Source organism: Antedon bifida, chromosome 3 (assembly GCF_963402885.1).
Source record: "Antedon bifida chromosome 3, ecAntBifi1.1, whole genome shotgun sequence".
In the NCBI taxonomy this organism is placed as follows: Eukaryota; Metazoa; Echinodermata; class Crinoidea; order Comatulida; family Antedonidae; genus Antedon; species Antedon bifida.
The window spans coordinates 9,916,505-9,925,748 of NC_136228.1; positions in this window are offsets into that span (position 1 = coordinate 9,916,505).

Genomic DNA, 9,244 nt, shown 5'->3' on the forward strand with positions numbered 1-9,244 from the left:
ATAATATGTTATTGTATATAATATATTATTTCATTATAATATTATTTTATGAATAAATTACCTCCAAAACGGGGTTTTAAAGTAATTTAATTACCTGGAAATGATGTAAACATTTTTAAAACTAGTCTTCTACAGAAGAAGAAGAAAGATCACCATAATTTCGTGAAATGGGGGAAAAGAACATTTTGTAGTACTATCAATAATGTAGAAATAGGTTTCCATGGTTGGCCCCATCCCTCCATTTTTGTTTTTGTACGATCCTATTTAGAATGTGGTAAGGGCAAATGGACTTTCTTTTTTAAAAGTGTACAAACCATTAGCCCAAAGTTGGTTGTCTCATCACGGCGAAATAAGTTAATTATTTCTCCATGGTCTCACCATTAGTCTGAAATACACCCGTCACTGGTTATAATGAGATCACAAACTGTCTTTCAACTCTTTCTTAAAATTGTAATTCATCAGGAATGTACTAATTGAACTATTCTTTAATTATGCCATAGTTAAGGCCTAATTAGTCATTTCTTAAGTTGAGACAACCTTTGTAATTTGAACAATTTAACACAAACAAAGCTCGAATTTACGATTTTATTTAAACTGAACTTTTGAACCGCTTTCCTCGGAGGCAGATTGGTTTCGTTTCGCAAACGAAATTCACTGGTTATATTGTTGTCAAATCAAGCGGCATAATTTTATGGACATTGGCAAAAGAATTTCACATCTAGATATTGTTGACGAGTCGGTAAATTGAAGTTAACGACCTGCATCTAGAGGTAACTTTAGTTCCGTGTGTTTAGGTTATAATTTTCGGATGAATTCATGATTATTTTTTTATGTTCAGTTGAGTACCTTGAAGTACAAGTACTGTACTTCCTCATTGAATTCATATTAAGACCTGTACTTTTTTATTACTTTTTCTGTAAAGTCTGTAGGCCTAGACCTAGTATTATACAGTAGGCACCATATCTCTTCCACGTTCCCCAGTAAAGACTCAGGGGTGATACGGGTATATGCTATATCAGTACCAACCATTTATTGGCCAAATTCAACAGTTCAAAACAATTAGATAATATCAATGAAGAATTTACCATAAGTATCACGTTGTGATCAGTTACTTTCTATGTTTCTTTTTATAAGGACCTCATTGCAATTAAGTTTTTTAGCTTTATGGGTAATCCTTGATATGTTGATTGTACCGAATAAAACAAACAAACAAACAAACTTGGAATTAACTCCCCCAAGACTTTCTTAATCGTTAAGATAAAGATATAATATTCAATTTTTAGATAATACAATTTTAAATTCTTGTATGTAATAATTATTATTAACTGGCAAAGTACTTCCATCATGTAAACAGGGATCAAAGTTGTCATCATCATGTTTTACTAGTCTGTCAAATTCAAGTAGATGAAACACTCGATTTAAATATCAAGTGTGAACTGATGCTTATAATTTGATAATGACAGATACTTTCACTTTTAGATAATTTATCTGTAAGGTTAAAGTAGGATAAACAGACGAATGGCGGTGGCCATTAAATGTAATGCGTAAATTCACACTCTCCTTGTCTTATAGGCAGTGATATACGTATTTAAAATCTAGACTAGTATAAACATGTCGTTCTATTATATCTCTGCCTCAAATTAAAATACATTGTGTATGAGTGTGAATTTAATCTAATTTCAAGATGTATTGTCCCCCAAAAAATGAAAAATAAAGATTAATAAAAATAAGACATTTTGCAGTTTTTATAAAGTTATTCACTTCTGTAGAAAAACAAATCAACAAAAATAATTATTTCACTTATAAAAAGACAAAAGGAACGGTTAATTTTAACCAAAAACCATTGTCTGACTAAATTACATTTTTTTTTTCGATCTAGTTTTTGGTTAAAGTGAATAACTATTATGTGACATTAAAATGGTATATTCAACAAAAAATTTAAAATAAAATATTTTGTAGGGGGACAATAACAGCTAGATGATTAAACGAGGAAGCGCGACATTATCATTCTCAACTAAACTTCCTTGGACCTCACAATCACCGATCTGTTAGCAGTGATAGGCCTAATAGTAAGGAGAGGATCTACATGCCAATGGCCTAAACTACAGTTTTAGACTCTTACAGGGTTTCGTTTTTGGCAGCAATGCATGATATACCTCTGCTTAATTTACACTTTTTGTTTCGAAAGCGCGCTAAAATGGGGCCCCAATTCAAATCGCAGACTATAATTTTAATCTGATGTTTACCGACACTTACCTTGTACCGTGTCCACATCGTGCAGCGATATGATATTTATTATTATCTTATCTGGGAAACTACCTTTCAGTTTCAAATCCATTTTTATACGTATCGAAACTAAATCTAAATTATCGTGAATTCTAATTTAGAATTAGTGCGTGTTGAGGTTAATGATTGGGTTAAACTTGCATTTTCACCATGACCTTCCATTCCATGAAATATACCGTAAATATAAAATTTAGATTTTAATATAGAATCCATGAAATGCCATATAGTTTAGATAACTTTCTACGTTGTATTTAATTGATTATAGTGTCCAATTTTCAGAGAATTGAGAGAGTTTAGGTACTAGGCCTATATAATAATTAGGCCTAATTCCTCTCGTGGCTTTACCTATACCTTATTGCATTTTGTTTTCGATTTTTTCAGAAAATTATCTTAATTCTATTAATAAATAATTAAATTAATTTTTTAAGTTCATTTATTTTCCATTATGTGAAGACAGATTCCACAAAATTACAATTCGATTCTTCACAAATCTAACTTTAATATCAATGTGGTGACAGTTGTAATGTATTACAATTTAGAAGGTCATTATGATTAATAAAGCACCGGTAGAACTATTCATAATTGCTTTTGAATCTTGATAAAAATCAAAAGGCCTACACCTTTCTTTGACCCATCTCTGTATGTTAATGACCCGAATAATTTGATTACAATACTAATACTTTAAAATCTATGTCAAATATCACCGATAACAATCGCTAGATTCTGATTCATCAACAACAAACTTGTACAATATTAAGATTCCAGCTTTTTACTCTACCACGACGATTGCACCTTGGGAATATAGGTTCAGTAAATAATAAATAAAAGCTGAATATAATCATTGCTTCTCTTTATGTTATTAAAATCACAACCAAAGTACTGTATTCTGGGGCTGCAGACACCATTTAGACCCCACACTTTTCAATATTCTGTTTTCATAACATCCACCGACACTATTCAGAACACGGTAAAAGTGTAAAAACCATTCTTATGAATTGTTTAGCTATCAAATTGATATTATTAAGTATAGGCCTATGTAATGATTGATTGTTAATTACCAATAAGGTTACTTAGACGTTCCATGAATATTAATTATATTATATTATTATTATTATATTATGTGCATATTATATGTTAAATCTACGTGGTGTATAGTGTTTAGCCGTCTCGGGTGGGCGTTCTGTAATTTAAGTAAGGATCTAAATTGTTCCAATTACTGTCGTCAAGACAATTATAAACAACACATTTTGTAATAAATCCACACAAATCTCAATAAACTTCTACTAAATAGCCCAAAACAGCGGAATTAATTTCTCTAAGCCACGTTTTGAAAAGTTTATGTCAAACGATAAAATATACCGTCGCAATTAAATGCAACAAATTAGTCAATAAACAAGTTCATGATAACCGTGTTGATTTGATTCGTTTGGACCTTGGTTTACACCGTCAAAAGCAACAATGACATCATTGTATCGCTATATAAATATTTTGTATCATGTACAAACACTAGAAAATACAGTTATTTTTGTCTGTGGAAAACAATTGGGTTGGGTGATCAGAAAGGAATGCTAAGTAATTGTTTGAATAAGGGTACCACTATGCCTATAAAAAGCAATATAGGATGTGTAGATAATATTATTACCGGCTTAAGTTTGTGAGAGAACGTCTAGGCTAACTCTTACTGGTAACCATTGCAATAACTGTCGTTTTCCAGAGTCGGGGTAAGTTATTAGGTTATGATGTGTTGCGGTAGATTGGTTGGGGATTAGAAAGTTAAGGACCCTTTTCACATCTCCTGTCAAACTCCGAGATGTATACACACCGAGGCGCATACTCTACAAACGAAAGTCTTGACGCACCCGCGTGAAAGGGGTATTTAACTGGAGGTTACTCTGGTAGCCTGTACCCCGGTTCAAGTTTACCTCAGTGTCTCTTGTGGACACCGTCCGACTAAGGACTCTCATAAAGATAATATCTACCCGGTATCAATCATGTATGTTTTCTTCTATTGGCATAATAGTTATAAATCATAATGGGATAGAGGACCACGAAATGTTAAATCATGCACATGAAAAAGTCAATCCAATTATATTTATATTACATAACGATGTACATTTACTTTGATAGAATGTCATGTGTTTGCGTGGACCTTTAATGTTTTTTAAATAGGCATATAAAAAGTTTAATTACAAAATAAAACCATGGGATTCACAAACATATGGTAGTTGCTACTACACGACAATACATAGAGAAAATTAGTGAAGGTATGCTGTATCATTCCTCCATATATATATTTGGAGAAAACAGACAAGTAAAAGCACCGCTGCTACGTACCTGTGCACGTATCGCACAGTACGGTCGGTAAGTTGTTTTAAGCCTAATTTAAAAAGATCACAAATTAATTCGGCTTCCTTTATAGAATTACTGCAAACAACACGTGTATACTTTTGGTAATTTTCGGAAAAGGCAGGTGGAGTTAGCAGAGAACGGTTTTAGAGGCCAAACTCATCGTATATAGGTTTATCGTCAAATTAATTGAAATTAATGTGATTCGTTAAAACGATCACACGAGTAGAATGTCATCAATCAGTAATTAAACAAATCTTAATAAAAAGTACCGCTAATTGGTTTTTTTCTGTGTACAGGTAAAAATGCCTACAATTTTAAACCAGACGAAATTTGAAATTATTAGGATTCCCTGTATTATGGTTACTTTGGCAGTGCATGAGTGCATCTCTGTCTCTTACCTTGTTTTCTTCTCCTTTGTGGCGTAAACACCACTCTTATTCACATTAATATCATCTTTCATGTCATAACCATAAAATCATATTATTTTCATTATTATCACATTTTTTTTTAAATTTCTAATGTCATTACAATTTGATAAACTTCATCAGTAACCTTTTTAAATCTTGTAAATTCACTTTGTATTCCATATTACCTCCTTTTGTCACTAATTTTACCTTTTTTTGTTAATTATGCACACTGTTTGTCCTTAATCTGAAAGACTTAAATTAAAAAAAAAAGGTTTAAACTGTTAGGAATACAGACATATTATAATCCAATCAAAAATTGGCAGTAAGCCATTTATTTATTTTTTATTGATTGAAATTATTATGTATTATGATATAGTGTTTCTATGTAATTATTGAGCTATAAGTTGACTTCTTAAAACAATGATTAGCTATAGCTAGATATAATTTAAAGTAAATTATAAATTCAATACCAGTACATCGGCAATAGTTAGTTTATCCATCCTATTGTAGGCGAGTTGCCCGCTGTTTTATGCGTATGCAATTAAAAAAATGAATTTTTCCGTATTTTCTTGTTTAAAAAAATGTTAAATGTTAAATTAAATGTTAACCGCTCATTCAAATCATTATTCTTCTTCATTGATAATTATTATCATTAAAATCATAGTTGCATTATACATTTAATTTAAATACTTATAAACACTCTACATAATAATTATGTTAATTATTGCCTGATTGAAATACAACTGTAGTAGGCGTTGATATACGGTACAGTTCCGATTATGAGAATAGTATTGAAACATGTCACGTAAACAGTCTGCATTTTCATTAAAGGCCTTAAGATTTTGATTCTCACTTATAAACACTTATTAAGTTTTAATACAATTATTCCGTGCGCACATTGTTGACAATGACAAGCACTTGGGATTATGCAATGCATCCCGTTATTGTTTATCTTGAAAGCACTGTTTTCTCTATGTAATTACTTTGGTGAGTTACAAACAAAACTACTTCAAAGTGTTGCCAACATATTGTTGGAAACATTTCAATTGTTACGTTTTTAACTAATCGTACTGAGATGGCATAGGGACGAAAAAAAAAAGTAACATTTGCTTGGTATGATTTGATATTATGACAATACCTGTCGGGCCTATATTTATAGTCGACAAAGATATTTTATGTAACACATAAATTGTACGTAATCGTAAATTATATATTTTATTTTCATGTAACTGTGAGCAAATAGTAATAAATAGGTTAACCTGTGGTCGAGAATAGATAAATGATGCTAAGCTAGACCAGGGAAGAGTTAATTTAACTCTTCCCTGGCTAGACCAATTAAAATGCAATAAATGTCAAATTAATGAAAATTAAGCGTACCGTAACAGTATAGTATAAGACGATGACAAATGCTTTTAACTGTTTGTAATGTAAGCAACACTTGTATCTCAATGGGGTTAGACGGGGGGACGCTGATATGGAATGGAAACGATTGATGTTAACAATTCGTATATATTAAATGGAGGCAAAACAAACGCTCCACGTTGACATCATCACATGGTTTGCGTCAACCAATTAATAATACATTAATTCAAATTAAAATGCCAATACAATGATACAAATAAGAAAGAAATACGTGGAAACAGGTCTAGATATCTTTGCTATTGTAATTTACGTCCGTTATTTGGCAGGAGCAACTAGCCATAAATATCGAAATTAACGGGGTGTTTTAGTAACTAAATGGCGGTGCCACGTCGCGCCGCATTATGTAGAAACTATATTGACCAAACAAAGTGTCCTCTCGTTGGGGAGGTCCCCATGATTAGGGGTTGACCGTCTATAGAGTTAACACATATTTCTCCCCATTCTTTTGCCTCGAAAATGTCCCCTCTTTATTATGGTGTCCAAAGAAGCAACAAGATACGCGACATCAAAATCATTATCATAATCAACGTCATAATTACCTCAATATCACGATCAAGAATAATCAATCATCATTCTAACATTGTTAATATCATTATTTTATTTTAAAAAACGTACATTTTCTGTATCCTAAATTTAGGAGGAGATGACCATACAAAATGCATTTAATATTACTTTGACTTTTTAACAAATTAACATCTTACCTCTCCTGTGATTTTCCACTTCCTGTAGCGCTAACTTGGTTTCCGGCTAACTATAAAATATAATTATGGGGCACAATTTATTTATTTGATAATATAGGCCTAATTAGTTTTCATTATAAACATCATTCTACTGTATAAGGACAAAGAGGCCTATGAAACTATTATGAATTTATTAGATATCACATGTCAATAACAATAGGAGAAACAATTACCGTACTATAATAGTGCTTATTATTTTGGATATTAACTGTTGTATTTACTCGAATTTTGAGAATGATATAATTATATTTAACCATAACAATTTCTATTTATTAAACAGTCATTTAAAATACTGTAATTTCTTAAATAAATTTAAGTAAGTTCCTTACATTAGGTCCTATGTAAAAGTTAATCAATTAGGGCCTATTTAAAGGTTTCATAACAAATCTGCACTGCTATACTTTATTATACAAACAACAAATATTTATATTTCCACGTTTTCATCTTATAAGGAACCAAATTATTTTGTTACAAGGGGAAAACAACAACGTATAGGCCTATGTATACATTCATTTTGCGAGTCCTTAAAATATGAAATAAGGGCAACTCTAAATATTAAGGAACGACTTATACCGACTTCCGAAGAAACATTACGTTATGATAGTTTTATTTTACCTGAAATAATTCAGTGGTTCTTTTGTTGGTAATTATTTTATTTTTTTACTGCAGGCCTAGACAATTAACATTATAAGTTTGATAAACAGAAATGTACCTATCAATATTAAAAGCAGAATGAAGTTAAAATTGTACAACAAAACATTTCTCACGAGAAAAACATATATAATTTGAGTCACTCTGGAATGATACTTTTAACCGATCAATGACAGAAATATCCACAAAGTATGTTTGTAATTATCCAAATATGGTAATCAATTCAAGAGGGTTGTAATGTAATTCAAAGTAAATCTGTATCAAGTATATCCTATTAATAAAGATTAAACTATTAGGCCTATGATATCTGTTTAATCCACTTGGGGTGGTCTTGGGATGTCAGATACAAATGATAACAATATGTTGTATTCCAATATGATATCTGTCCGTTATGTCAATACCTGTATATGCCAAGGCCCCGTCTCATTCTGTACGTGGACATTATTGTTCATTATGTTGTAGGATGAACACTTCCTCCACCCTCTACTCCCTATTATTTTTCAACCAGGTACTCATAGCTGTGTGGACTGGGAGTTGTTCTTATCGGGAATATAGTCAAGTATTGTAATCACTCGGTTACCGCAAAATGTGCCTATTGCGCTATTCTATTTAAAAGTTGTAAAAATGAAACAAAATACACTAGTCAGACTACCTTCTGATCCTGTCTGCTTGGATAAATAATTAAGGCGGGCAAGTTAGGGCAGGGAGTAAAAATAGTGTTAATTAGAGAAAACGGAAACTTATCGGGCAGCATATACCGTGTAATAATTACATGTCTGTTTTAGCAGAACATGACTTTCAAATAGGTCTAATTTGTTTATAAAGGTTATTATCCAAGGTTTAATGATAATTATGTATAACTGACAAGCGAAGAGGTTTTTTTAAATGTCTAATAATTATTGGCTCAAAATTATATTTTGTTGTTGTTTATTCTGTTTGCAGAAAGCGTGGTTAAACATGGGGAATTCACGTATAAACTTTGTAAGTACAGGACTCAACACAGTGTACTTCATCTTGGGGGGGGGGGGGGTGTCTTTTCTCGCTGAAGCAGTGTTAAAACATATACGGAGTCTCTCTCCATTTAAATTTAATATAGTGCATATTTCATACAGCGTTTAAATAATAATAATTGTTCTAAACCGAAAGTTCGGATTAAAAAAAAAGCAATAGTTAGATGATAAATCAGAGTCAATATTTTGCTACTCTATCATGTGATTTAATATTACAATAATGGTATGGCAGAACACGGGAGGCCTAGACATAGTTAAACGTTTATGTCATGTTTTGCATGCAAATTATACAATTTTAAAATGTACTGGGTCTGGACTTAACATGGTTTTAAAACATAATTAGTTCCTATCTTTCGTTTTGCAGGCAAGGAGGGATTCT